General features: G+C 40.9%; 1 protein-coding gene and 1 pseudogene across 3 annotated transcripts in view; both read right to left on the minus strand.

Annotated features, from left to right (window-relative positions):
* The window catches only part of HPSE2 (heparanase 2 (inactive)), an 841690-nt gene that overhangs the window by 66011 nt on the left and 749534 nt on the right, over positions 1-26145 (minus strand). The window lies entirely within an intron of this gene.
* Positions 20323-24856, minus strand: LOC104650502 (60 kDa heat shock protein, mitochondrial pseudogene; annotated as a pseudogene).

The following is a 26145-nucleotide window of genomic DNA, read 5'->3' on the forward strand; positions in this document are numbered from 1 at the left end:
TTAACTTTGCAACTTCCAAAGTATATTGCTGTACCCTAAAGCCAAGGCATAAGTGTAGAATTATGAAGAAGAAAGAATCAAGCTGGGGAGAGACAGAGCTTCTTTGTTCCCCTCCATCTGCTATATGAGAAACTAATAGGTATTTTGCTGTTTTTGAAGAGCAAAGAAGTGTATTAGGTGTGTGAGGCAATGCCAGGGGTGGGGGAAACAGGTCTTGTGGAATAAGGCCACCTCCATCAGCAAATCTTTGAAAGGAGGAGATGGACACAGCTTAGAGAAAAGGCAGAAGACCGAGTCTGGCAAATAGTTTTGTTGACATCTAGTGAGGAAGACGACTGGTAATTAACTGGCAAGTCCACATTGCCAAACTGGATCATTCCCAAGAGAAAATATACTAGAAACAAAATTAACCAAAGTGGCATCCTTACAGTAGGAGTTTTTTTTCTGGGCTGTGGCTTAATTCTTCCAATATGGGTGCTGTCCTATGACCTGGGATAACAAACAGTTCTCTCACTTGGGCACAGCACCTAACCATTGGAAAGGGGTTTTTTGTTTGTTTGTTTTCCCCAGCCATCACCTTGTCCTTATTATTCAGAAAGTAATTGTGGGTGAGTGACAGGATCGCTTTGGGGCAGGTACTTTACCAATTTATATTCTTATGCTTAAGAGGTAGGTATACATGGGAAGGCCCAGTACCAACTCAGTAACTGCCTCTGATACTGTCATACAAAACCACCCAAATACTGGAAATCAATATTATAAATCTAAAGAGCTCTAGCTATGGGGTTCTACAGACTTTGTATAAGAAAACATTAGTCGATGAGAAAGTTAGAAAGAATGGCAACCTTGGCACAGAAACCCAGTATGAAATAGAATATAGACTCTTGGAAATGTAACTGTTTTTCAAAGTTTGAAGGAAAGTCCAATTTCAGAAAACTGCAGGCTGGAAGATAGCTTACTGAATCCCAAATAAAGACATTACTATAAATTTCATTATGTAATCTGATAATTCTGACATTTACAAATGCATATGACATAAATCTTGAATTGCACAGTCAAACTCTCCATAGAAAATAAACTGGGTGAAAAAATTTTCCTTATTTTGCTCTGATCACCATTCTGCAATTTTAAGGGCCAGTAGCTGTTTTAAACATATAAGTAGGACACGAAAAAAAATTTTTTAATTTCCATTATGATTAGGAATTAAAGTCTATACAGTATAAGTTCACTACCTGATCTCTCACTTCTGCCTCAGCAAAGTTTCCTTGTCAACTCTAATGAAAATATTGGCAGAGTCTCCTCCTATCTTTTCTACCTCCTTAGCCAAAGACATAAACAAAAATTTCAGATGTTCTTAACAGAAATTGGATGAGAAAGTACAATAGCTTAGGGGCCTTTCATAATATAATAAATGATTTCTTTTGGAAGAGTGAAGGATTTCTGCTCTACTTGCTTTCTCCCAGCTACCCAATCCTCAAACCCTTTCTCAGTCCCAGGGTCAGCCTCATTAACATGCAACCAGTACAGTTGCACATGGCCCCATGCTCCAAAGGGCCCTGTGCTTGGCTTAATGCTCTGCTGTTGACATCTTGAAATTCTCAATAACTTTATCTTTGAACTGCTGCTTTGTAAACGAAGTCCAATGGGACAATGGGACACGCGCATGAGTGGAGGAGATGTGCACAATATGCGTGTCCCAAGATCCTTGCTGTCATATTAACATATAGTGCTGCAATGCCCTGTGAGCACAGAGTTCTGGTGGAGCCATAATGTGGATGCGGGATTTCAGCGATGCTCAAGTGACTGCAAGGTAAGTATGTGTAAGTAGGGAGTGGAGGGAGGGACTGACTGCCTGAGAGGCCACACTTTCACCCCAGAACTTTTTTTCGAATGCAGGAAGAAGGCAATGGTGCTTGTTCTAAGTAACACAAACAGCCAAAGAATCTGATCACATCCTTTCTTTCTCAAGTTACTTCTCTGTGTTAGCCAACCACTTTTGCTGAAAATAATACAGAAGGAAAGGGAAAGATAAGGCAACCCATTGTTCCTTTTTTGTTCAGTCCTTCCTTACTTATTAATCTGAAGGTAGAAAGTGTCGGAAGAAAGCACACATACTAAGAAGTGAAAAAAGAGTTGTGTTAGTTTTGTGCAACGTTTCTATGGTTTTGGTTAGAACAAAATACATATGTGTGTATTATACAAGCTGTGAAATATAAGTTATGTAATTTCAGTAATTTTGCATATAATGAATGCTCTTAGGTTATTAGCATTTAAATCTTATGTGCGCAATATAAAGATGAATGGTAACACTCATGCTAATTATTTAAAATTTTAATTTTTCTTTATTTAGAACAATGTTAAATAGCGCATTAAAAATACCATGACAAATCAAGAGAGAGACTGGAAGAAAAGACAAAGCTTTCCTTTTTGGGACCTTTAATGGCACATTTATTTATTTAGAAATGGGGTTTTGCTCTTGTTGCCAAGGCTGAAGTGCAGTGGTGCGATCTTGGCTCACTGCAACTCACTGCAACTTCTGCCTCCTGAGTTCAAGCAATTCTCCTGCCTCAGCCTCCTGAGTAGCTGGGATTACAGGTGCCCACCACCATGCCCGGCTAAGTTTTGTATTTTTAGTAGAGATGGGGTCTCACCATGTTGTCCAGGCTGGTCTGGAACTCCTGACCTCAGGTAATCCACCCACCTTGGCCTCCCAAGGGATTACAGGTGCGAGTCACTGTCAGGCCTAATGGCACTTTTAAAACGTAGAGGACCCACATTGCATGGCCCATTTAGTCCTCACCCTAACAACTCTGTGCCATCCACAGTAGCTCCTTCGTCTTGTCATACGGTTCATAGGCATACACCATAAAATGGAGTAGGAGTCTACAAAACAGAAGAGAGACTTATGGACTACCTGCTGGGAAGACAGGCCTAAGCAAGCCCCACGGTGGCTTTCTGATGATGAAAGGAAAAGCTTTAGGAGAGAAAACCATGGCCGCTGCTAGTTAAGGGAAATGGGAGGATCTTCCTTTGGTGAGAATTGAGTTTGATGGGTGAGACCCACAAGTTCCAGAGAAAGCAAAGTAGGTCTGTGGGGTGTTGTGGTGACCTATTTACCTGGGTGCCTCTGGATCGCTGAGGGGCAGGAAGTGAAATATGGGAGTGGGATGGGTTGGGGGGCATATGACTCAGAAGACTGAGACTGGCAGGAAGAGTCTTCAATGTTTTACCTCCATAAAAGAACTCAGAAATTTGGCAGCATGAGTAAAGTAGTATTTGGCAGCTTTTAACACTAACCATGAATAATATTTGAACTTAAATTTTTTGATGTGACACTCCAGTAACAGTATCTAGCCTATGTATTAGACACTCCTATGAGTGGAAGGCAAAATTGCAGGAAGAACAATCTGAGAAGGCATTGTCTAAGACGCATTTCCCAACATTATGTATATCCTAGCTACTCCACAGAACAGGGATATGACAATTGTCATCATCCCTTACACAAAAATTCCACAGCCTCAGAAGCTAGAGTTTCTGCTATTGCCAGCCTTTTAGTATGTAGATGCTAAAAATGGTAATACGTGTTACTGAGGGCCTGGGTGTGGGCAGAAGGTATAGAAGACTGGGTATAGCAAGGAAGTCTCAGCCCTCTGGGTATAATGGTTAGAAGGAAGGTCTGGATAGAATGTTTGTCTTTTACTGTGAGTTGGTGTTTGCACAGTTATAAAGAAAATTAAAACTTTCATGTGGCTGTGAAATAGAATGTGTATAAGTCATTTACATAAATGTCATTCCTCTTGTAGCATAACAATCATATTATTAGGTGTATCAGAGCAACTCTGATGTAAGTTTTAGTTTGATTACAATACCAACTCCTATATTAAATTAAACTCCTGTGTTATACCGTTTAGCACTAGTTATGGGGAATCAGCCTTATTAAAAAAATCACATTTCTTTGGTTCAAATTTCAGTGCTTGTGCTCAGGCAGCATGGCCATCTGCTCAGGACTTTAAAAATAAATACAGAGAACAATGTTTCTAAAAGACCTGGAGGCTGAAACACAGAACATGGTCATCATTAAGTTTACAGATGACACTAATGGGAAGAAGGGCATGTTAGGAATTCCACAGAAGAGTACATGCAGGGTAGAGGCCTGGGGAGAACATCTTAACCATAAAAGTAAATGATGGGGAAGGCTAGTTTTGTGTGGTCATGACTAGATTAGGACCAGGGCTCACTGGGGTTGAGGGGATGAAGCTGGTATAAATTTCTGGGGCATAGCACTCTGGGTCCAACTGTGTTAATATGAATTCGGATCTCTTGCAAAGATATTTAACTAGTCCACTCTTGCTTTGGAAGGGGCAGAAACTTTTTTTTAAAGGGACCTCAAACCCACTCTGGGGTTTGTGCAGTATTGATGTGATTTAGGATAATACTATCCTAGGTGTGCCTAAAAAGGAGCAGAATGTAAAAAATTATCCCTTGGTTTCCCTCTTAACCTTACCCCTCCCCAGCTGATTCATCCACATGTCCTTTAATTTCTACCTCCTAATAGCTTTCATCTGTTCCCTTCTGCCCTGTTTATTATCATTAACCTAGTTGAGCCAACAGCTTCCTCCACTTTTAACTCTTTGTGATCTGTTCTCCCCAGAGCAGCTTAAATGATTCTCCTATAACTTAAATCCAATCATATCAGTTCCTTGTGAAGTTTCTTCACTGGCTGCCCACTGCTTTTGTACTAAAATTCAAGTTCCTTATCATGATCTGCACACTCTGTATGATCTTCCCCTGCTCAGCTCTCCAACTCTGTTTACTATCACGCAACTGCTTTGCTACATCTAGCTTTCTTCTCTGTTCTTCGAACCTTCTGGACCCTCTTCCTTCTAAGGCCCCTGCACAAGATGGTGCTTCCTCTAGTTCCTCGAGAGCCCACCTCATTCTCCTCCTTCAGGTCTCTGCTTAAGTGCTCCTCCTTAGAGACCTATCTTTACCTATTTAAAGTGGCCACTTCCCCAGAATTCTCCAAACCCATATTACATTTTCCACAATCTGTCGGAATGATCTTATTTATCCAGTTACTTATTTTTATATGCCTCTGCCCTAGATCAACACTGAGCTCCTTGAGAGCAAGAGGCTATGTCTGTTTCCTTCTTAGCTATATTCCCAGAGTCTAGCACAGTGTTGGCACAAGGCTGGCACTCAATATTTGTTGAGTAACTAAAACTCTCTCATCACAGGCCACTGCCATGCCCAGCATATTTAAAAACTGGACCTCTGAATCCTATGGTCATTCCTAGGGAGGCTATCTATAGCCATAGAGCTAATGAATGCACCTGAATAGTAAACTTAACTATGTATTTTTAACCCCTCAAGTTGCTGATCTGTGGTCCTCTGATCAGCAGTGAGACAGGTGGATATAATTCGTGGTCAGGTGTTCTCTAAACCTTCTGTTGTAGCACTGGCAGCTTTGAAAAAAAAATTTTTTTTCTTCTGTTACTTCCTACCTACATTTTCTATGCCTTGGAGAATGACTCTAAATTTTGTATCGCCTGCATTGTCATTACGGTGGCTTTAACATCTGTCTTCTAGATCTCGCAGGACGATGAGAGAGACATTAAAAGGATCCTCATCTCTGACAGCCTCCCAGCAGGCACTCCCTGCTCAACCAGAGCCACTCATCACTCTCCTGTGTTTGCCTTCCCCCAGGCAGGTTTTAGTTCATTTGACTGGCTTAGATCAAAATACACTTAAGTTTTGAAAGCTGAGCTTTATAATTCTAGACACTTACATTCTCTGAGTCATGTCATTTTCTCAAAAAAGCATATGATGTGAGTTTTAGAGGGCATTTCCGGAGGCAGAGCTGGAATTACAAAAAAAAGGAGGAGAGCAAAGAGGATGGACGATGCTTTGATCAACACTCATTCCCCAGGCCACATGGTGATTCCATCAGTCAAGCAGTGTGTGCAGATCAAACCAGGAGAGCCAGTGGAGAACAGACACCCAATTAGTTATAATAACCTTTGACTGGTAAGTGAAAGGAGGGAACTATGGAAACTTGGACACCCAGAACAAATTTCGGACCAAACACCTCTGAGTTTCCTACCCAATTGTCAGCCGGAAGGGCAGCCCTTCGGAGAGAAATGCTGTGCATTCATTAGAACACGGGGAGCCAAGTGATTGGGAAGCAGCAGCCCCAAATGGGCTTTACAGTTAACGGCAAATGAAAAAGAAAGGCTATATATTTTTAAGAGAAAAAGCCATATAAATCTGACAGCTCCTCCCCACTCATAGCAAACCTCAGTCATCTCCAGCCAAACCACTCTATTTGCCTGACAGAGACTTGCATAGTGGGAAGACATTGTGAAAAATCAGTGGTAATAGCCACAAGCCAATTATGATACACCCTGGTCTTAATTATGATGTTTTTGGGTTCATTCGGGGCAGGGTCACCCTCCATTTTCAAACACAGACACACACACACACACACACACACAGACACACACACACACCCTAAACTCCTTACTCAACCAACACACACGCAGTGATAGCCTCACACACAGAAGATGAATTATGCAAATAAATTTTCTATTTTCTCTCTTAAATTGAATTAAGCTTTTCTCTTTTGAAACTCCTAAGTTATTAGTCTTAATAATTCTATTATCCAGTTAATGTTTTTATTTTTGTTGTGTTGAGATAGAATAACAGGGATGAAAACCGTATTTTAAATTTCTAGTTAAATATGCAAATATTGATTGATAGTACTATCAACACTTAAAATGCACATACCCTTTAACCCAGTCATTCTATTTCTAGATATTTTTATTAAAGACATGCAAAAATATACAAAGACGTCCCTATGCATCCATCTTCTCCATTTTTGTACGCAGGAAGCTGAATTTAGCTGGAGAAAAGCACACAGTGAGGCGGATAGGTTTCACTTTAACATGATCTCAAACCTCACATACTCTCAATGCTGCCAGTTATCCTAGATGCCACTCAATCTATGCATAATTGCCACTGTACTCTTTCTTTTCTCCTGCACAGATTGGATGTGCTAAATGCTGCTCTTCCCAAGCAAGGTTAGGCTCTGTCTGTCATCTCTCACCTTGTTTCTCTCCTGCATCCTCACTTCTCTTTCACCTGGATTTAGATATGCTTACACATTTATCTCTTCAGCTATGGTACTGAAAAAAGTCTATGCCACACCTAAATAACTGTAGAGCACTCTGGGATAGAGCACCTAGATGACTGCAGTCATTTCTGCTGACTCTGGCACAGATGGCTTGGATCCTTACCAACTGCCAGGACATCATCTGGTTGGAAAAACCTGCAGAGCAAATTGGTGTCCACTGGCTTCTTTTGGTTTTCTTCTGGCTGCTTCATTTTTATTTAAAGACAGTCGTATGAAGAAGTGTATATACATGGGTATATACAAGTGTATACATGAAGTGGGGTGGGGTTTGCACTCCCTCCTGCTCAAGTGTACTAAGCCCAGCCAGATTTGCTTTAGTTCACCTTGTGTGTTTCATCCCTCACTTGGAGGACTTTAAATTTTCCAGTGGTTCTCACATTTTAGCATGTATAAAGGATCACCCAGAGAGCTTGTGAAAACCAGATTTCTGATCCCCATCCCCAGAGATTCTGATTCAGTGAGACTGACGTGGACTCTAGAATTTGTGTTTCTAACAGGTTCCCGGGTGATGCTGATCTGGAACTCTACTTTGAGAACTGTTACTTCAGTGGGGTAACTCTAACTCTCCTTTATCCATGTACAAGAGATCCTGTAGCAAGTGTCATGAGGTAATACAGGAGTGCATCCATCCCTTTTGTTAGCTCTCAGTCCAAAGGCTTTTGATTTCACTGCCTGACAGGCTCCTGGCAGTCTCTGTGGCAAGTAGCTGTGTGAAATGTGTCTGCTCTGCTCGGACTGGCTCCAGGATTGCAGCCCCCACCCCCATAGTATATACACAGCATCCACAGGTAACCTGTAGCAGGGCTCTGGAGAATCAGATGTAGGAGAGGATGCAGCCCCGCATTCTCATCCCCTACGTGATGCCCCCCTACCTCCAAGGTGGCCCTGCTAGAGATGACTCCAGGAGGAGCCAGCGGAGGGACCCTCTATTGAAGCCTGTTACTAAAGGAAGGGATCTGGGCCCTGCGAAGAAGGCCCTGAAAGTCAGTCAGTCATCTCTGCCCTTGATTTTCTCTACTTCCCTCCCTGCCTGCCCTGCCATTTTCTTCTTCCCTTTCTTTCCTCAATATTAACTCAATATATGCTCTGTGCCAGGCACTATACTGTGGAAGTGAGGAACAACGAATGTGGAAAACCCAGTCCTCACCCTCCAACATTTTATGCCCCAGTGGCAAAGATAGCTATTTAGTGACTGACTACCATAGAAGATGAAAAGCAATACATGCTAAAAGGCAAATACATGGAAATACGGAGAACACAGAGGTAGGGACAATAGATTCTGACAAGAGAAATTAGGAAAGACTTCAGTAAGAGGGTGCCATTTTAACTGGTCCCAGGAGGAGAATGGGAAGAACGAGGAGTTTGTGCTTTGGAGAAGAGAAACTGCTAAGCTCTCCCCTTAGTGTGGTACCCCTTTTCGATGGGGAAACGGCATATTTCCAAGCCTTTATTAGTGCTGTCAAGAGCACCAGCCCTTCCTGGCTGCCACTCCGCATCCCAGGGTGTCTTCCAGCTGTCCACACTAGTAGTCGCTGCTGGGATCTGCTGTACCCCGGGCCTCGTATCCAAACAACTGTAGTGCACAGGCAGGCTGATAATGGGGAGAACCCACAACTAATCCTCATGGCTTAAGAGTCCAAAGAAGGTCTTTCTAGGGAAAGATGGTCCATTTTTTCAGATGTAGGGCAACGAGCTCAATCCTACATTTCTCATCTTCTCATACATCAGCCTTATCAGGCATGTGGGCTTTTTAATTTTTTTAACTTATATCCCGTTACATAAGAAAGACAATAGTTACATACAGACTAGTGGTAGCACAAGAAGAAAAAAAAAAGACAGTAGCTATTTTTCTGGATACCTAAGACGAAAGTTTAACATGGGAAGCCCCCTGGTGACATTGATTACCAATTGTGTGACCCTTAGCAAGTTACTTTATCTCTCTGTGTGTCAATTTTCCTCATCCGCAAATGGGGATCATAATAATACCTAAACGCATAGAGTTGTTGTGAGAATTAAATGAATTAAAACATGTGAGTACTCCAAAAGTGCTAGTTGTTTTTTTATATTGATATTTAAACGAAGTAAATGTATTTTTAGGTAAATGAGCCCTAGAAGGTCCTTATTTCTATTTTTGTGTGTGTGTTTAATTCAGAACTCTTTAACTGGATTTCAAGAGGGCCCTTCCTAAGCCAGGCCATGTGCAATGGTTGGCTGTTTAACAAGGCAGGCCCCGAATCTATCACTATGGCTGAGAAGCTCTTTGAGAGTTTGGGAAAGAAAACTCTCCTGTTCCTATGTTGGGAGTCTCTAGTATTTCCTTAATACCTCCCCCAAATTGTTTGTTACATATGAAGCTTCAAAAATAGAGGAGAAAGTACATCAGATCCTATAACACAAAGGACCAGCACAGAAATCTTGAACTGCCTCTTGAGGGAGCTGGGAATGGAAATCCGTGGACCCTTGAATCAGCCTGGGTTGAATTCTGCCTCTGCTTTGTGGTCTTGGGCCCACATCTTAAGCACCCTTTGCTTCACTTTACTTATCTGAAAAAGATGATAAAGGTCCCAACCTCAGGGGGTTACTGAGAGAACTAAATAATACATTTGGGTAAAGCATTATTATTATAGTTCTTGATACATAATACCCACTTAATAATATTAGCTCTTGTAGCATAATGTAAAGAAGACCAGACTGGAAGTTGAAGTTACAGAGTTTTAGTCCAAGTGTGTCACTATTAATGTCCAATAATAATTTCTGGAGCTGCACTTTTCTTTCCTGTAAAATAAAGGAGCAGGAGAAGATGATTTCAAAAGATTCTTCACAGGTGTAATTGGCTTTTTTAGTCTCTCTTTCCTTTCAGAGGGCAGAACAATATCTTCTTTCTCTCTCTCTCTGGGATTCAGGGAACAGACTGCAGACTCTGGAAAACTTCCTTTTATTTGTCTATTTGGCCTTTATTGCTCTGGCCTTACTGGTTTTCAGGGATGAGTGCTGACCTGATTCTTTCTCTTTCATGGATCTGAGCCTATTTCCATTTCGACAGATGTTTTGGGCTTACTTTGATCCCTTTCTATTTTGATATCCACTGAGGAACTAGAACTAGATATGCCCCTTCTTGGAGCCTCCGTTTTGTCAGTTGTAGAGACTGGATGATCTCTAAGATCCCTTCTAATTCCAATGTTCCATGAGTCTTTGAATCCCACCTGGTACCCCTTTCCAGCTGGTTTGCCTTGACTGCTACAAAGCTGGATGCATTCAAGGGCAGTGTGGGCAATAAAGATTTCAGCCATTGGCTAGGACTGCATATGAAGCAGCTGTGATGTCAGGAAGCATCACCATAATTTGAGGCTTAAACAGTGTAAAGTAGAATTTTATAGAAGGTAGGCTTTTGGAGATATTTATGGAAGTCACAATGGGACATTCTGAAGATATAATAATGCCTTAATACAAAGTTTCCTGGCTTTCTTTTGAGTCACTGGAACACAGTGTTTATGTTTCGTAATGTTAATCACATGCAATTCTTCTAAATCTGGGATCTAATGGATGCAAAAATTGGTCCAAATGTCAATTTTAAACATATGTTTTTTATATTGAATAGACCTGTATAGTTCCAAACACCAGTTAACTCTTTGATGAAATTAGGGTCTGATTTTTTTTTTTTTTTTTTTCCAGAGGTGATTCTGATTGTTCTTCAGGAAGGGAGAAAACCTTAGATCACTCCAGCAATGGGGTCAGCTGAGGAAGACTACTTCCTGAAACAAAGCATGAAACCTGGGATAGCTCAGTGAATACTGCTCACCCCAAGTAATGGAGGAAGTTGGGAAGCTGTCCGGCAGACTTTGGTAGGATCTGGAAATTTGAACATTGGACAGAACAATGAAAGCCAATGTGAGAACCCTTTCATGGGGACTTTAAACGCAGATGGAGAACATACTGATTTTGTTGGTCATTAATAGTCATCTGAATTTCAAAATGACCATTTTCATTTTTTTCTACTGATGTGAAACAGTTTTCACTTGGTCCTCAGAGAGCAATTAAACAGGCTTTTTTTTGGTATCCAACAACTGTGCTTGTTGTTTTGTCTGAAGGAAAGGAGGCTGGGAGATGACTTAGCTTTTCAGGACAATAAGAAATTTATAGTTTATAAAGTAACAGAAACAGGGTTTAGACATAAGTCTTAAGTGCTAGGACATCACAATGAGAACTGGCAAAAACCATGATACGGAGGAATGGGTAGCATCTGCTCTGAAGACCTGACAACTGCTGTCTGTTTTATCCTACAAGGAAATGGAGGACAATTTGATTCTTAAAGTTCCTTCCCACTTGGCGCTTCAAATAACACTGCCATGAATCATAAGAATTTGGATATTTACATTTGAATTGTCTTTTGAGCCAATAAAAGTCATGGAGGAAATTTGCCTCATAGTCATAACTTGAGATTTTTTTCATCCCAACTGAAATGTCCCAGTTTAATTATTCACTTTATTAAGTAGGTTCTTTTGTTTTTTGTTTTTTTTTTTTTTTGACAGTTTCACTCTTGTTGCCCACGCTGGAGTGCAGTGGTGTGATCTCTGCTTACTGCAACCTCTGCCTCTCAGGGTCACGCAATTCTCCAGCCTCAGCCTCCCAAGTAGCTGGGATTACAGGTGTGTGCTACCACGTCCTGCTAATTTTTGTATTTTTAGTAGAGACAGGGTTTCACCTTGTTTCCAGGCTGGTCTCAAACTCCTGACCTCACGTGATCAGCCCTCCTCAACCTTCCAAAGTGCTGGGATTACAGGTGTGAACCACTGCACCCAGCCTATTCATTAGTTTTGGCAACAAATAACTTTTGGCTATTTTGAAAAATCCAACTTAAACCACTAACAGATAAGATTAGTGACGGATAAGGTACCAAAGAATGTGTTATGCTCTCAGAGAGCAATTCCTAAAGAGATATTTCCAGATATTTTCAGCAAAGGCAACATCAGTAAAAGAACTACAGAGCCTTCTGAAGTAGTTTTTTTGAAGAAAACTTTCTTCATTTGGGTATACAAGTTCTAAGATGTTTGATAAAAAGTTAGCATATTACCTCCTAAGCTTACTTCACATGCGAGGTCATCCTTCCCTTCCACCTGCCTCTCAGATGTTAGGAGAGCAAGTGAAAGGATTCAACTTTGTGCATTACCTGCAGAAAACTACTTTATACTATTTTTTTTACTATTGTCTTTGAAACCTGCTTTCCTATCAGTGAATACTTTCTCAAAGCAGACTTTTTAGCTTTTAGATAATAATGAACAATTTCATTTTCAGATTTTAAAAAGTCCAGGCAATCTTATATCAAAATTAGTTTTTCATCCAATTTCATTTACATCTTTGACAATTTAGGCTTGACATAAATCAGAAAACTGCAATGAGAGGAGAGGCTACATATTTTTGTTTGCTTTTTATTTAATCCTCTCCCCTACCAATTCCTGAAAAAGCGGAGGAAAAGAAAAAAGATATAATTGGGACAACCATCCTTATTGACTGGTGGTGGTATAATCTGGCTTTTGTTCACCCTCTGAGGGTGATGCCGAATCATGGACCCTTTTCTTGCCAGATATTTTTGTGGGTTCTTCCAGTGCTTTCCTGCTAGGAACCCCCATCCCATACTGTTTTCTTAGGCAGGCAGTATAGTCTGACTGACCACTTAAAACTCCTCTGAGTGGGCCAGTTGTGGTGGTTCATGCCTGTAATCCCAGGACATTGGGAGGCTGAGGTGGGTAGATCACCTGAGGTGAGGAGTTTGAGACTAGCCTGACCAACATGGAGAAACCCCATCTTTATTAAAAATACAAAAAATTAGCCTGGCTTGATGGAGGGTGCCTATAATCCCAGCTACTCGGGAGGCTGAGGTAGGAGAATTGTTTAAACCTAGGAGGCAGAGGTTGCAGTGAACTGAGATTGTGCCACTGCACTTCAGCCTGGGCAACAGAGCGGGACTCCGTCTCAAACAAACAAACAAACAAACAAAACAAAAACAAAAAAACTCCTCTAAGTGCATACAGTTGATATATATCTCAGCCTCTTTCTGTTGGGGCATAATTCTTTAAAGATAACTGAAAGCCCAGCCTGGCCAATATGGTGAAACCCTTCTCTACCAAAAATACAAAAATTAGCTGGGTGTGGTGGCGCCCACCTGTAGTCCTGGCTACTTGGGAGGCTAAGGCAGGAGGATTGCTTGAACCTGGGAGGCAGAGGTTGCAGTGAGCTATTGCACCACTGCACTGCAGCCTGGGCAACAGAGCAAGACTCGGTCTCAAAAAACACAAATGAAAACAAAGAAAAGATAACTGAAAGCTTGGTTACCTGCTGTGGTAACTACTCTAGCCCAGGAGAGAGAGGCATCTTTGTTCTGCCCTCGGTAGAGATATAATTTCGTAATACAACAGCCCTCTCACCTCATTCAACTGTTAGGGACAGTTCCAGCCTGCCTCTTCATTAAACCTTTCCAGATGAAAACCAGGTACCGGGCTCTGTGCCTGCCAAACTTCAGCACATAGCAAGGCTTCTCAAGAACTCTTGATACCCTTGAGTGTTTCTGGGGCCAAGGAACCTGATCACTGGGCTGGGAGAGGAGAAAAGCCTTCCTCCTATTCCTACTGCCAGGTTGACACAACTCCCTTCAGACACAGACACAAACCAAACTTCTCTCTTATTAACCCCCCAGTCCCCTCTTACATGCAGACAGGAGATGGGCAATAGGTCCAATCTCATTTGGGTCCAGAGCTGTTTTGGAGCTACCCTTTAGGAAGTCCTGCATGGACAGGTTAGCTCTAACTTCTCTTTAAGATATATGGGCACTTTATATCCATTGACCCCAGCTTCGGGGCTTCAGGTGGAATGGACAACAGAAAAGTCCCACTTGTTAGAAAAGTAAAGGCTCAGGGAGAGTCAAAATCAGAGTCATGGCAGAGCGGAGAGGATATTTTCAGTTTATCATTAGAAAGATCATTTTAGACACAACTATTTCTTTACTGCTTTATTTTAGGTTAGTGGGGAGCCCAAACAAAACTGCTAATAAAGCAGGCTAGGTGGAAACCATTGAGGTGATGCTGTAAAGAGAGAGTAATTCTGATGTGAACAAATAATCCTGATGGTCCTTCCTTCTGAACTGTGAAGGCAAAGTGAACTGCGGATGAATCTGGTTACCAGAGATAGGGAAAAAAGGGGAAAGTCAGGGTTGATGGGGAGATATCAGGAAGTAAGGTCAATATAATAGGGGTCCAGAGTCATGTTTCCCATCTAAGGCCAACGGAAATAGAGTCAGGTAAAGCCAGAGAAGCTTCATAGCCTTCGATCAACAGATTCGTGCAGGAGAATTAGCTCATTGCCAGCAAAGAGAATGTCTAAAGTTTTAAGTACATATTCACTCTCTCACTCATGCACACACGTGCCACAAATGCTTCCTGGTGCTAACTCTGTACCAGGGACTGTGGTAGGCACTGGGATTGCAGCAATGAATGCAAGAGAGTTTACTCAGAGGAAAACAAATAAACCACGTTCAAGGGACGAAAATAAGTTCAGTTTGTCTGAAGAATAGAGGGTAAGAAGACGGATGGCAGGAGATAGGGCCGGAGATGTGGATAAAGGCCAAATCATGCAGGGCCCTGTGGCCCATTTTAAGAATCTGAATTTTATTCCAGAGGCAATGAATTAAAGGGTTTTAAGAAGGTGTTAACAAGCACTGTGTTTTAGAAAATAATTTTGACAGGCCGGGCGCGGTGGCTCAAGCCTGTAATCCCAGCACTTTGGGAGGCCGAGGCGGGTGGATCACAAGGTCAAGAGATCGAGACCATCCTGGTCAACATGGTGAAACCCCGTCTCTACTAAAAATACAAAAAAAGTAGCTGGGCATGGTGGCATATGCCTGTAATCCAAGCTACTCAGGAGGCTGAGGCAGGAGAATTGCCTGAACCCAGGAGGCGGAGGTTGTGGTGAGCCGAGATCGCACCATTGCACTCCAGCCTGGATAACAAGAGCAAAACTCTGTTTCAAAAAAAAAAAAAGAAAAAAGAAAATAATTTTGACATCAGTATAGAAAATAGATTGAAAGAGAGGCAGAAATAAGTTAAGGGGACTTGGGAAGTAAGATGAAGCGGTGTAAGTTAAGTTTCTAACTCAGGTGATTGTGTGGTAGTGATGCCATTTGTTTAGATGTGGACACTAGAGAAGATTCAACTTATAGCAAGGGAATGGAGAGGTAGGGGAATGGAGATGTTGAGCTTCATTTAGATAAATGTCCCTGTGAAACATCCAATTGAAATCTGAAGTCCAGAAGAGAGAAATGGCCAAGACATATGTATTTGTGAGTGACAAATAGATAATAATTGGAGATTGTGAGTAGATGAGCTAATATAGGATATAAGTAGAATAAGAAAAGAAATAGGCCTCGGAGAAAGCCTTGAAGAATAGTGATTTATAGATGGGTAGACGAAGAAGAGATTATAAAGGCAAATGAAGTATAGCCAGAGAGGCAGGCAGAAATTCAGAAAAGAACAGTGGCTCCAAGTCAAGCATTTCATAGTCTCCTTTTCTGTTGGGCTTTCTTTATCTTTTGGTGGGTCCTGACAATTTTGAACCTTCCTGAAACTAGGTTTATCTAATATTACCAGTAGATTTAGGAACATATTTATTAGTATTTTACACTAGTTTCTTGGAGCAGCTAAGAGCAAGCAAGGCAGTTATTTATTCTCTCTTTAATGTCCCCCAGAATATCTCATTAAGAGGCCTCGGTCAGTGGTTTTCAATCTTACTGTACACTGGAATCTTCTGGGGAGCTTTAAAAAATACTGATGAATGGGACGTAAGCCCCAATCCCTGCCAATTCTGCTTTTGCTACCCACGAATTGGATTTTCTTGAAGCTCCCCAGATGATTCTAAACGTGTAGCCAAGCTTGAGAACTGACCTAGATCCTACGTAATTAATGTGGCTTTTGATTTTGCATCAGCGTTTCCAAATAAAGGACATATATTCATCTCTAGAGAACTGCTTGTTTAGCTTTTTTTTTTTTTTTTTTTTTTTTAAGACGGAGTTTCACTCTCGTTACCCAGGCTGGAGTGCAATGGCGCGATCTCTGCTCAGCGCAACCTCCGCCTCCTGGGTTCAGGCAATTCTCCTGCCTCAGCCTCCTGAGTAGCTGGGATTACAGGCGTGCGCCACCATGCCCAGCTAATTTTTTGTATTTTTAGTAGAGACGGGGTTTCACCATGTTGACCAGGATGGTCTCGATCTCTTGACCTTGTGATCCACCCGCCTCACCCTCCCAAAGTGCTGGGATTACAGGCTTGAGCCACCACGCCCGGCCTGTTTAGCTTAATGGAAGAGTGCAACGTTCGAGTAGGTCCTTCAGGGATACAAGTGAACACAGGCATAAGCATATCCACTTGTGGGGACAGAGAAAACACTTATGGGGCCACAGCAGATGGATTCATGTGTTTTGTCAAGTACTTTGACACATCTTGTCTAAGTTGTCCATAGGTACCCTGCAACATAGGTTAGTTTTCTCCCAGCAGCACCAAACAGAAATCAGAATACTGTTCTCCGGAATTACGGACCCACTATATGGGGCAAGGCAACAGACGACTGCTTAATATTAGGCTCAGGAAAGTGGTAAACAGGTTCAAATCAGTTTTTGGTTATCTCTTGTCAAACCATTTTATCAACAAATCAACTCCACAATATTTAACAGTCTGGCAACTACAAGGCATGACACTTACCCTTCCTTAAAAAGCATGTTATGAGGCCAGGCATAGTGGCTCACGCCTGTAATCTCAACACTTTTGGAGGCCGAGGTGCGTGGATCACCCGAGGTCAGGAGTTCGAGAGCAGCCTGACCAACATGGCAAAACCCTGTCTCTACTAATAATACAAAAATTAGCCAGGTGTGATTGTAATCCCAGCTACTCAAGAGGCTGAGGCAGGAGAATTGCTTGAACCTGGGAAGCAGAGGTGACAGTGAGCCAAGACTGCGCCATTGCACTCCAGGTTGGGAGACATAGCGAGAATCAGTCTCAAAATAAATAAATAAATAAAAAGAGCATGTTAAGAAAGCTGTTTGTATGATCCTATTTTTAGCATTTTACTCAGATTATTAGAAAAGTGTGGATGGCATTCTACTTCAGGGACGTTCTCACCTACCTCTTTCTTATCCTCTCTGTATCTCCTTTCTTTGTTCCTGGCTCTCTCTGCCCTATACCACCTTTCTTCACTTTCCCTCTAATTGGATTTGTTTTCTTCTCTTTCTCGCACACCTTTGCCTCTTTCAGTTTCTCGGCATTTTGCCATAAGCACTTTGACTCTTCTTTTTATTTTCATGCTCATTCCTGCGTTTACCTCCACCTTAGGCACACCTTCCCTCGTCTGTCTTCTGCCATTATTCCTGCCCCTTCAACAGTCTTCCTTCATCTTTAAGAGAAGGCACTATAGGAGAAATAGCCCTTGAGTGGAGAAGGAGGGAACTGGAGTTTCAGGCTCTGCCTGGTCAGTGACAGCAGTATTTCCTGGGATAAGCCACTTACACATTCTGGGTCTCAGTTTCTGCACATAAAAATAAAGTTGGTATGAGTCAGTGGTTCTGAATAGGGATAGAAATGGTCTCTTTTGTTCATTGGGTATCCCCGGTAACTAAAAGAATGCTAGGAACATAGTAGGAGGTCAAAAATTTTTGTGGAATAAATGACTAAATTTGTTGCCTGAATAGACCACCAATGGCAGCGCATATACATTAAACCATTTTTTAGCAATAGGGTTGAATTTGCATATATTCATACACATGTTTTCTCCTAGTTTCTCTTGGGCATGAAAATCTACATTTGTGTGAATTTTGAGCAAGGTCTGTGATCTGTAAACGGTGTGACATAAATTGGCCCATGAGCTAAAGGGCTCATGACCTTGACCATTGTGGAACCATAAAGATGTAGTAGGCCAAACGCAATTCTAGGTGGTTTGAGCATTCTCTAAAGCCATTTACAAGTGTGTCTTAAACACATTTTTTAGAAAATCAAGAGCATATGAACAAAGCAAAAGAATCATTTTTGAAAAACAGACTACATGAATAGAGAACAGAATCCAGAGCATCTTGGAGTAATAAGTCAAAGATATAAAACATAAACTTCTTCAAAAGTACATGAATAACCGAAATAGGTAATGTTTCCTCTCTGGAAACATAGTTTGCAAGATGGAGAGAAGGTTAAACAGCAAGAAAATTAAGTAAATAAAGCAACGAATCCATAGCACATTAAGACTTATAATACAGCCAGGAAACAGCAAATTTGAAGTGAAGAGCCATTTCAAATGCATCCACCATGATGTAATTGGACTCTAGATGTAAAGAGGAAATATGAGGATAATTAAATTTGAGATTGTGTGAACTTAAGGACTATACTATAAACTGTATCAAATAAAAAAGGAAAGTCAAGAATAATGTGAGGAAGAGAAGTAGCTTTTCTTTTTAATATAATCTTTGGGACTCAGATGACTCATTAGATAGAGAATTATTCATTAATTCTCTTTATAATTAAAAAACAGATTTTAATGTAATATATTAGAGTGGGGTAAATGTTTGGAATCCTTGTAGTTGTAAAAAAGTTTTTCTCTTTTCAATTATAATTAAAAAGACTTTAACTTTATGCTGTCCTTACACTGTGACTCCAGTGTTTCATTGTTAAAATTTAATTTTTAAAAGGCAACCTTTGTTCTTCTGAAATGTACTGCATATGACAAATTCCAAATGGAAGAATTACCAAGGCTCTCACATTTACTCCATCAGAAGCTCTGTTCCCACACAGAGCTCTGTTAGGAGCTAGCCAGGGCTGCCAGCCTTCAATGGGCTTGTTTCTACCCTCCTATCTATCTCTCAGTGCCAGCTCTGACCCTTTCAGTCAAAGAACCAGTCTTGGTGGAGGGTTTCTTCTGAACGTCAACTTCTTTTATGCTCTGAAACAAAAAATCTTCAAACAACACTACGGACACAGGGGTCCAGAAATCTGAATATAGAGGCTTAGCCATTCTACCTGCAGGTGAGAGGAATATGGTGTGGGGGCAAAAGCAAAGGAACAAATCACTCTTTTATTATTCTGAGATATTAACCAATCATTCAGCCAGTAACATATACAGTGAGCATATACTCTGTGCCAGGCCCTGTGATAGATACTTGGCATACAGGGGGAAAAAGACAGACAATAGCTCTCTCCTCATGGCACTTAGGTTCTATCTATCTATTTATTAAAACACTGCAATTGTCTTCACAAACTACTTAAAAAACTCAAGTGAAAATATTAAAACTGATTTGTCCATGTTTAAGCCTTCATTTAAATTCAGAATTACTTAAACTAGACAAAATTTCAAGAAGTTGAGGAAGAGGTCTCTACAATAATTCAATTTAAATATGTATAATATATTTATGAGATTCCAGGCAGTATCTGGGCATTAGAAATACAGATATGGACAACACATAGCCTTGTCTTCCAAAACTGATGGTCTCATGGGGGACAAAAATGCCCATAAATAACTATAATATAAACAATGATAGTCATATATTCCATAATAGAACAAAGCATTATGGTCACAGAGAAGAATATATTACTCACTTCTAACAGCTCTTATAAAACTTTGGTTGTAATCCTGATTTTCTGATGACTTAGTGAATGTTGCTAGACAGAAAAAGTATATTGTTGACAGTGGGTAGGCAAATTTCCTTTCCCCTCTATTTCCTTGTATACTTTCAGAAATCCAGAGATGAGGCTGGGCACGGTGGCTCACGCCTGTAATCCCAGCACTTGGGGAGGCTGAGGTGGGAGGATTGCTTGAGATCAGGAGTTCGAGACCAGCCTGGCCAATGTAGCAAAACCCTGCCTCTACTAAAACTACAAAAATTAGCTGGCTGTGGTGGTGTGCTCATGTAATCCCAGCTACTCGGGAGACTGAGACAGGAGAATCACTTGAACCCGGGAGGCAGAGGTTGCAGTGGGCAGAGACAGCACCACTGCACTGCAGCCTGGGCAACAGAGTGAGACTCCATCTCAAAAAAAAAAAAAAAAAAAAAAAAGAAAGAAAAATTCAGAGATGAATGTCTTTTCAACCACTTCAAGGTAAGGGAAACAAGAGCTCCTCTGACCACTGACATAGGCATTCCATAGTAGGAATTGCACAGGAACACACTTGGAAACTGAGACATTAGACCCATTCCCCCGCCCTTATTTCTACAACCAAGTTCTTCAGCATCTGGCATCTTGAAAGGGTCAAGAAAAACAAGCACATTAATCTTACTGTGATACTCATATTTCTCTCACTGTGGTGGATAAGAGGATCAATCTTTCGATTCATCTTATACTAGATCCCCATTGAATTTCTCACATGACAGATTCCCAAATCATCCCTGTTCCCACAGAGTCCCACAATCACACCTTCTTTTGCCCACTTGCCGCAGATACCTTCAAGTTCTATTTTCCTACAGAACTGTATGTCATCTGATACGAGTATCCTAAAGTACTCATGTTAAGGTTCCATTCCAGCAACCTCAAAATCTTTATCATCTTACAGTATACTGGTTAAGAGTAGAAATTCTAGAATTGAGTTACCTGGAATTAAATTTTGCTTATACCACTTATTGTCTTTGAGACATTGGGCTAAAAAAAAAGTTGAGCCTCAGTTTTTTCATCTGTAAAATGAGGAAATTAATAGTATTTACCTTATATAGTTGTTGATAAGATTAAATTAAATACTTCTAGATTACTTAGAATAGAACCTGGTAGTCCACAAAACTACAAAATAACTATTATTATTATTCCTCCATTGCTGAGAATGAAGATACATGTCATATTTGTTAAAGGTCCTCTTTCCTCTGGCCTCCTTCAGATGTCGACTTTAATTATGTGCATCTTATATCTCGACTTATTTCTATTAAGTCTCTTCCCTTGCTACTTCAAAATTCCATTTTAAAAACCTGTTTCCTTATCCTGCTACAGAACTGTCGGTCTCCCTTGCAGCACTGTCAAACTTCTTTTTTTTTTTAACTTTAAAGAAATTTTTATTACACAAAGGTTGTCACATAATTGGATATTTCTCTACTTTGTACACAATTATTCTCACTCTCCACAGAAGGGCTGCTTAACTTTTCATTGGGGGATGGCAAGCTAAAGGTTGGTGGGACAAGTGATGTTACTATTTTTACTAATATTAACAGAATAGTAGTAAAAATGCCTCAGTGATTTAAGTTGAAAGCAGTACATTGGTTCATGGCTCTTGTACCCAGTATCAGGAATGTACAAATTCTTCTTATTCAAAAATACAAAATAAATTATCTGTAGGCATGGATAGCAGTAAACCATTATATATTTTGTCAACTGAAACCAGTAACTGATGATTACAGTGATTTCTTAAACATCAGCTAGTCTTTTCTTCATTTTCTCCCACTGACTTCTCTGAAGTTATTGGTGAGGAACACTGCCTTGGGCTTCCTGCCACAGTTCATTAATAAAGGTAAAGCACTATTCTAAGAGTTAGAACTTGCCAACTCCCATACCACCTCCCATTCCACCCATTGCACCCATTCCAGGCTACTTCTCTTCTTTAGGAATTTCTGTGACTACAACTTCTGCTGTAGTTAACAGAGAGCCCACACCAACAGCATCCAAGAAAGCAGTTCTCACGACTTTTGTTGGGTCAATAATTCCTTTTTCTACCATATTCACAAAATCTCCACTCATAGCATCACAACCAACTTCTGAGGAACTTTGTAAAATTTTCTCAACTCTCAAAGATCCTTCAACACCTGTATTCTTAGCAATGGTCATTGTGTAATTTTGAGTATTCTTTTAATAATTTCTATACCAATTTCTTGAATTAAATGAGTCCAAGGCTGGAATGCACTGAAGCAGGGCACAACCCCCAAAACAATGCCTTCTTCAACAGCAGCTCTTGTGGCATTAAGGGCATCTGTAACTGTCTTTCTTTTCATTCACTTCAATATCACTTTGTCCCACCAATCTTCAGCACAGCTACTCCATCTAAAAGTTCTGCCAGCCATTTATTCAGTTTTTCCTTTCATATTCACCAGTTGTGACGTTTAACTGCTCAATGATTTCTTGACTACATTTTATAAGTCATGAGGCTGAACGTCTTCAAGATTAGGGTCAACCCCTCTTCTCCAAACACCGCGCCACCAGTAGCAATAGCCATATTTTTAAGCTGGTTCTTTCTATTGTCACCAAACCCTGGAGACTTACCTGCCACAACCTGAGGACCAACCTTTAGCCTAACCAAGATGAGTGTACTTAGAGCTTCTCCACTGATGTCTTCAGTGATTGTGACCAAAGGCTTACAGTGAGCATTCACAATTTCAAGAGCAGGTACAGGTGACTGGATGTTAGAAATTTTCTTTTCACTCAACAGAACATACGTATCCTGGAATTCACATTTCTGACCTTTTGATGTATTAATAAAGTATGGAGAAGTATAGCCTGGATCAAACTTCATGCCTTCAATAATTTCCAATTTATCATTCAGTGTTTTTTCATCCTGTGATGACACCCTTTCTTCCAACCTTTTTCATTGCATCAGAGATGACATGGCCGTTGTCTCTGTTTGCAGAAACTGTAGCAAACTGCACCATTTCTTCAGGGATGGTAACAGGTTTAGACTGCTTCTTAAGTTTAGCAGTTACAGCATCAACAGCTAACATCACTCTTCTCCTGATTTCCACTGGATTAGCACCTTTGCTAATCTTCTCGAAGCCTTCCTTGGCAATACAGCGTGGCAGTATAGTAGCAGTGGTAGTGCCATCCTCAGCTTCTTCACTTGTGTTATTGGCAACACCTTGAAAAAGTTTAGCTCCAATATATTTAGTTTTATCCTTTAAGTCAATTGACTTTGCAACAGTCAAACCATCTTTTGTTACTTTGGGATGTCCCCTGTCTGCTCAATAATCACTGTTCTTCCCTTTGGTCCCATTGTAACGGCCACAGCGTCGGCTAAAAGGTTTACACCTTGAAGCATTAAGGCTTGGGCATCTGCACCAAATTTTACATCTTTGGCATAAGCCCTAGTGAGATGAGGAGCCAGTACCCTCGACACCGGTCTCATCTGGCGACACACTGTAGGTAACTGAAGCATTTCTGCGGAGCGGCGGTAGGGCGTGCACATGGCAAGGCAGGTCGTCGGCTGTGAGTGACAAACTTCTTAACAAAGCCCCTGCCTCCTTTTAAAATCACCTATCCACTTGTTTCTATCTAATCAATGTGGTCCAAGTGTTCCTTTTCATCACTAGTAGACTTCCAACTACCAAATGTGAGAGCTTTTCTTGGTCACTCTTTTTCTCTACCTCTGCATTTACTAGCAACTGAACATTGACCAACAACTTCCTCCTTCTTGAAACTCTCTTCCTTTGCCTTCTGTGACTCTCTTCCTACCTCTCAGAGTGAGCCTTCTCTACATCTTTCTTAAATGTGGTCTTTTCTCAAGTTGTTCTCAGTCTCCTACCAGATCTATTCCTGAGCAATATCATCTACTCCCACGGTTCAGCTCTGCAGCTGACTCCCAGATCATATCCCTGGCCTGATACCTGAGAAAGTCAAAAGACTAGTATTTCCAACTCAGTAGAGGCCATTTGCACTTGTGTTTCTTGCTGCACTTAAAAATTCAACTTATTTAAGTTTAAACATTTTTCCTCAAAAGAAAATCGTATTTGATTTACCTATTGCTGTTAGTACCTCTTCTCAAACCGTACTCTCTCTCTGTGTTCCAGTCATGCTGGCCTTGTTTCCATTCCTTTAAAATGCCACTTTACAGCCCATGCTACCTCTATTAGAAGCTTCCTTTTTTTCCCCAGCTTACTAAACTTCTTTAGCTTGAATGTCCCTTTCTCAGGGAAGCCCTTTCATCCTTATTAATGCTTAGCATTTATTTTATTTTATTTTTTTTTGGTAGAGATGGGTTCTCCCTCTGTCACCCAGGTTTGAGTGCAATGGCACAGTCATAGTTAACTGCCTCACTGCAACCTCAAACTCCTGAGTTCAAACAGTCGTCCTGCTTCAGCCTCCCAAATAACTGGGACTACAGGTGCAGGCCACCACGCCTGGCTAATTCTTTCTTAATTTTTTTTTTAAAGAGACAGGGTCTTGCTTTGTTGTCCAGGCTGGTCTCCCAACTCCTGCTTTCAAGTGATCCTCTCACCCTGGCCTCCCAAAGTGCTGGGATTACAGGCATGAGCCACTGAACTTGGCCAGGACTAGTTTGTTTTGATCTCAGTTGTGCCTCCAGTGCCTGACTTATGGTAAGCCTTCCATAACTATTCACTGATGAACAAAAGAATAAATGAATACAAAGGCATCAAACAGTAGAGCCTATTTGAGGAACTATAAATAGTTTTATGATTGAAACATAAGGGAATTGGGTGAAGGGGTGGGAGAGGGGAAGCAGCAAAAGATGAGACTGAAGTGGTATGCAGGGGTCAGCTTACTGCAGGCCCTGTGTGTGTGTTGGGAAGCTTGATCTTTATTCTGTATGTGGGATTGGGTTCGCTAGGAGTTGCAATCAGGAAACTAAGACAATCAGTTGTACGTTTTGGAAAATCACACTGACAGTGCTGCATAAAAGAGAGATAAGAGAGGATGCATACTTTCTAGATGAAGGGGAATAAAGACGTGGACTATGTGTTTGGGTTGTTTGTAGTGAACATCTGCTGCTTTTGCCTGCCCGTCATCAACTCCCATTTCTTCGGACAACAGTGCTCCCATTTTCCTTCTATAAAAAGTATCTATTCGTTACTGGATGCTGTCCTGTTGAGACTGTCGATAAAGACGCCCCGCCCTCCGACCAACGGGCAGGAGTATGATCCAGACGAAGCCAATCAAATGTTCTCTCTCCGGAATCAGAGATGCAAACTGAGTGACACAAAGATCGAAAAATGACTGGGGCTTATTCATCCCAATTGCGCCTCTGAAGAGACTGTTCATTAGTTCCTGCTCCTTGGATCCTCAGTTATCCAATTTCCTACCCTTTCTTGGTTGCCTAGCTTTTTAAAATAGTCTGTGTGCTTTCTATATCTTTCTAATAAACTCTCTTTTTTTCTTTTTTGCTTAAGTTAGCCAAGGTTGGTTTCTGTTGCCTGTAATCAAAGTACCCTAATTGATACAGCACTGTATCCCAAACTTGCCTGAATATAAACATCATCTAAGGTACTTGTTAAAAATACATATTTCTGGATCCTACCCCGGCCAAAATCATTGAATCAAAGATCCCAGAAGAAGGGCCTAAGAATCTTTATCATTAATACATTTTCTCTGGTTGGTTTTAACGGCCAGGTAAATTTGGCAAACACTAAACTAGAGCAAAGACAGTGGGGAAAGGAAAAGAAAGAAACTGACAGATACAGCGGTAAGTTGGATGTGGTGGATGAGGGAGAGGGACGTGACTGGAGGATGATGATGCTATAAAACCTAAGGAGAAGCATGTTTATAGGGGAACAATTAATTTAATTTTGGGATATGTTGATATTTCAATAATGTAGGCTATTTAAGGGAAAACAGGTAGCTGGTAAATGGTTCTGCCACTTACTAGAAGTATGAACTTGGATAAGTTACTTAGCTTCTCTGTGTAATGGAGATCATCATCATCATCATCATCATTATCATCTTAGTAATTATAATACTGATTCATAGGGTTTTTATGACACTTAATATAAAGCACTTAGAACTGTGCCTGGCACATAAGTGATAGAGAAATGAATGTAAAAAGTTGGATATAAGGGTCTGCATTTTAGAAGAGAAATTCTGGCAGGAGACTAAGCCTTCTGATGTATGATCCTAGAGGGCGTGACAGAAGTCATGGAAGTGAATGATTGAAGAACCTGTGTATCTACAGCATATAAAAAACAGAAGAACCTACTTGGTGGGCTTTTTGTATTATTTCAACCTTTCAAAATTCTTTGATG

The sequence above is a fragment of the Saimiri boliviensis genome, chromosome 12 (genome assembly GCF_048565385.1).
Source record: "Saimiri boliviensis isolate mSaiBol1 chromosome 12, mSaiBol1.pri, whole genome shotgun sequence".
Taxonomy (NCBI): Eukaryota; Metazoa; Chordata; class Mammalia; order Primates; family Cebidae; genus Saimiri; species Saimiri boliviensis.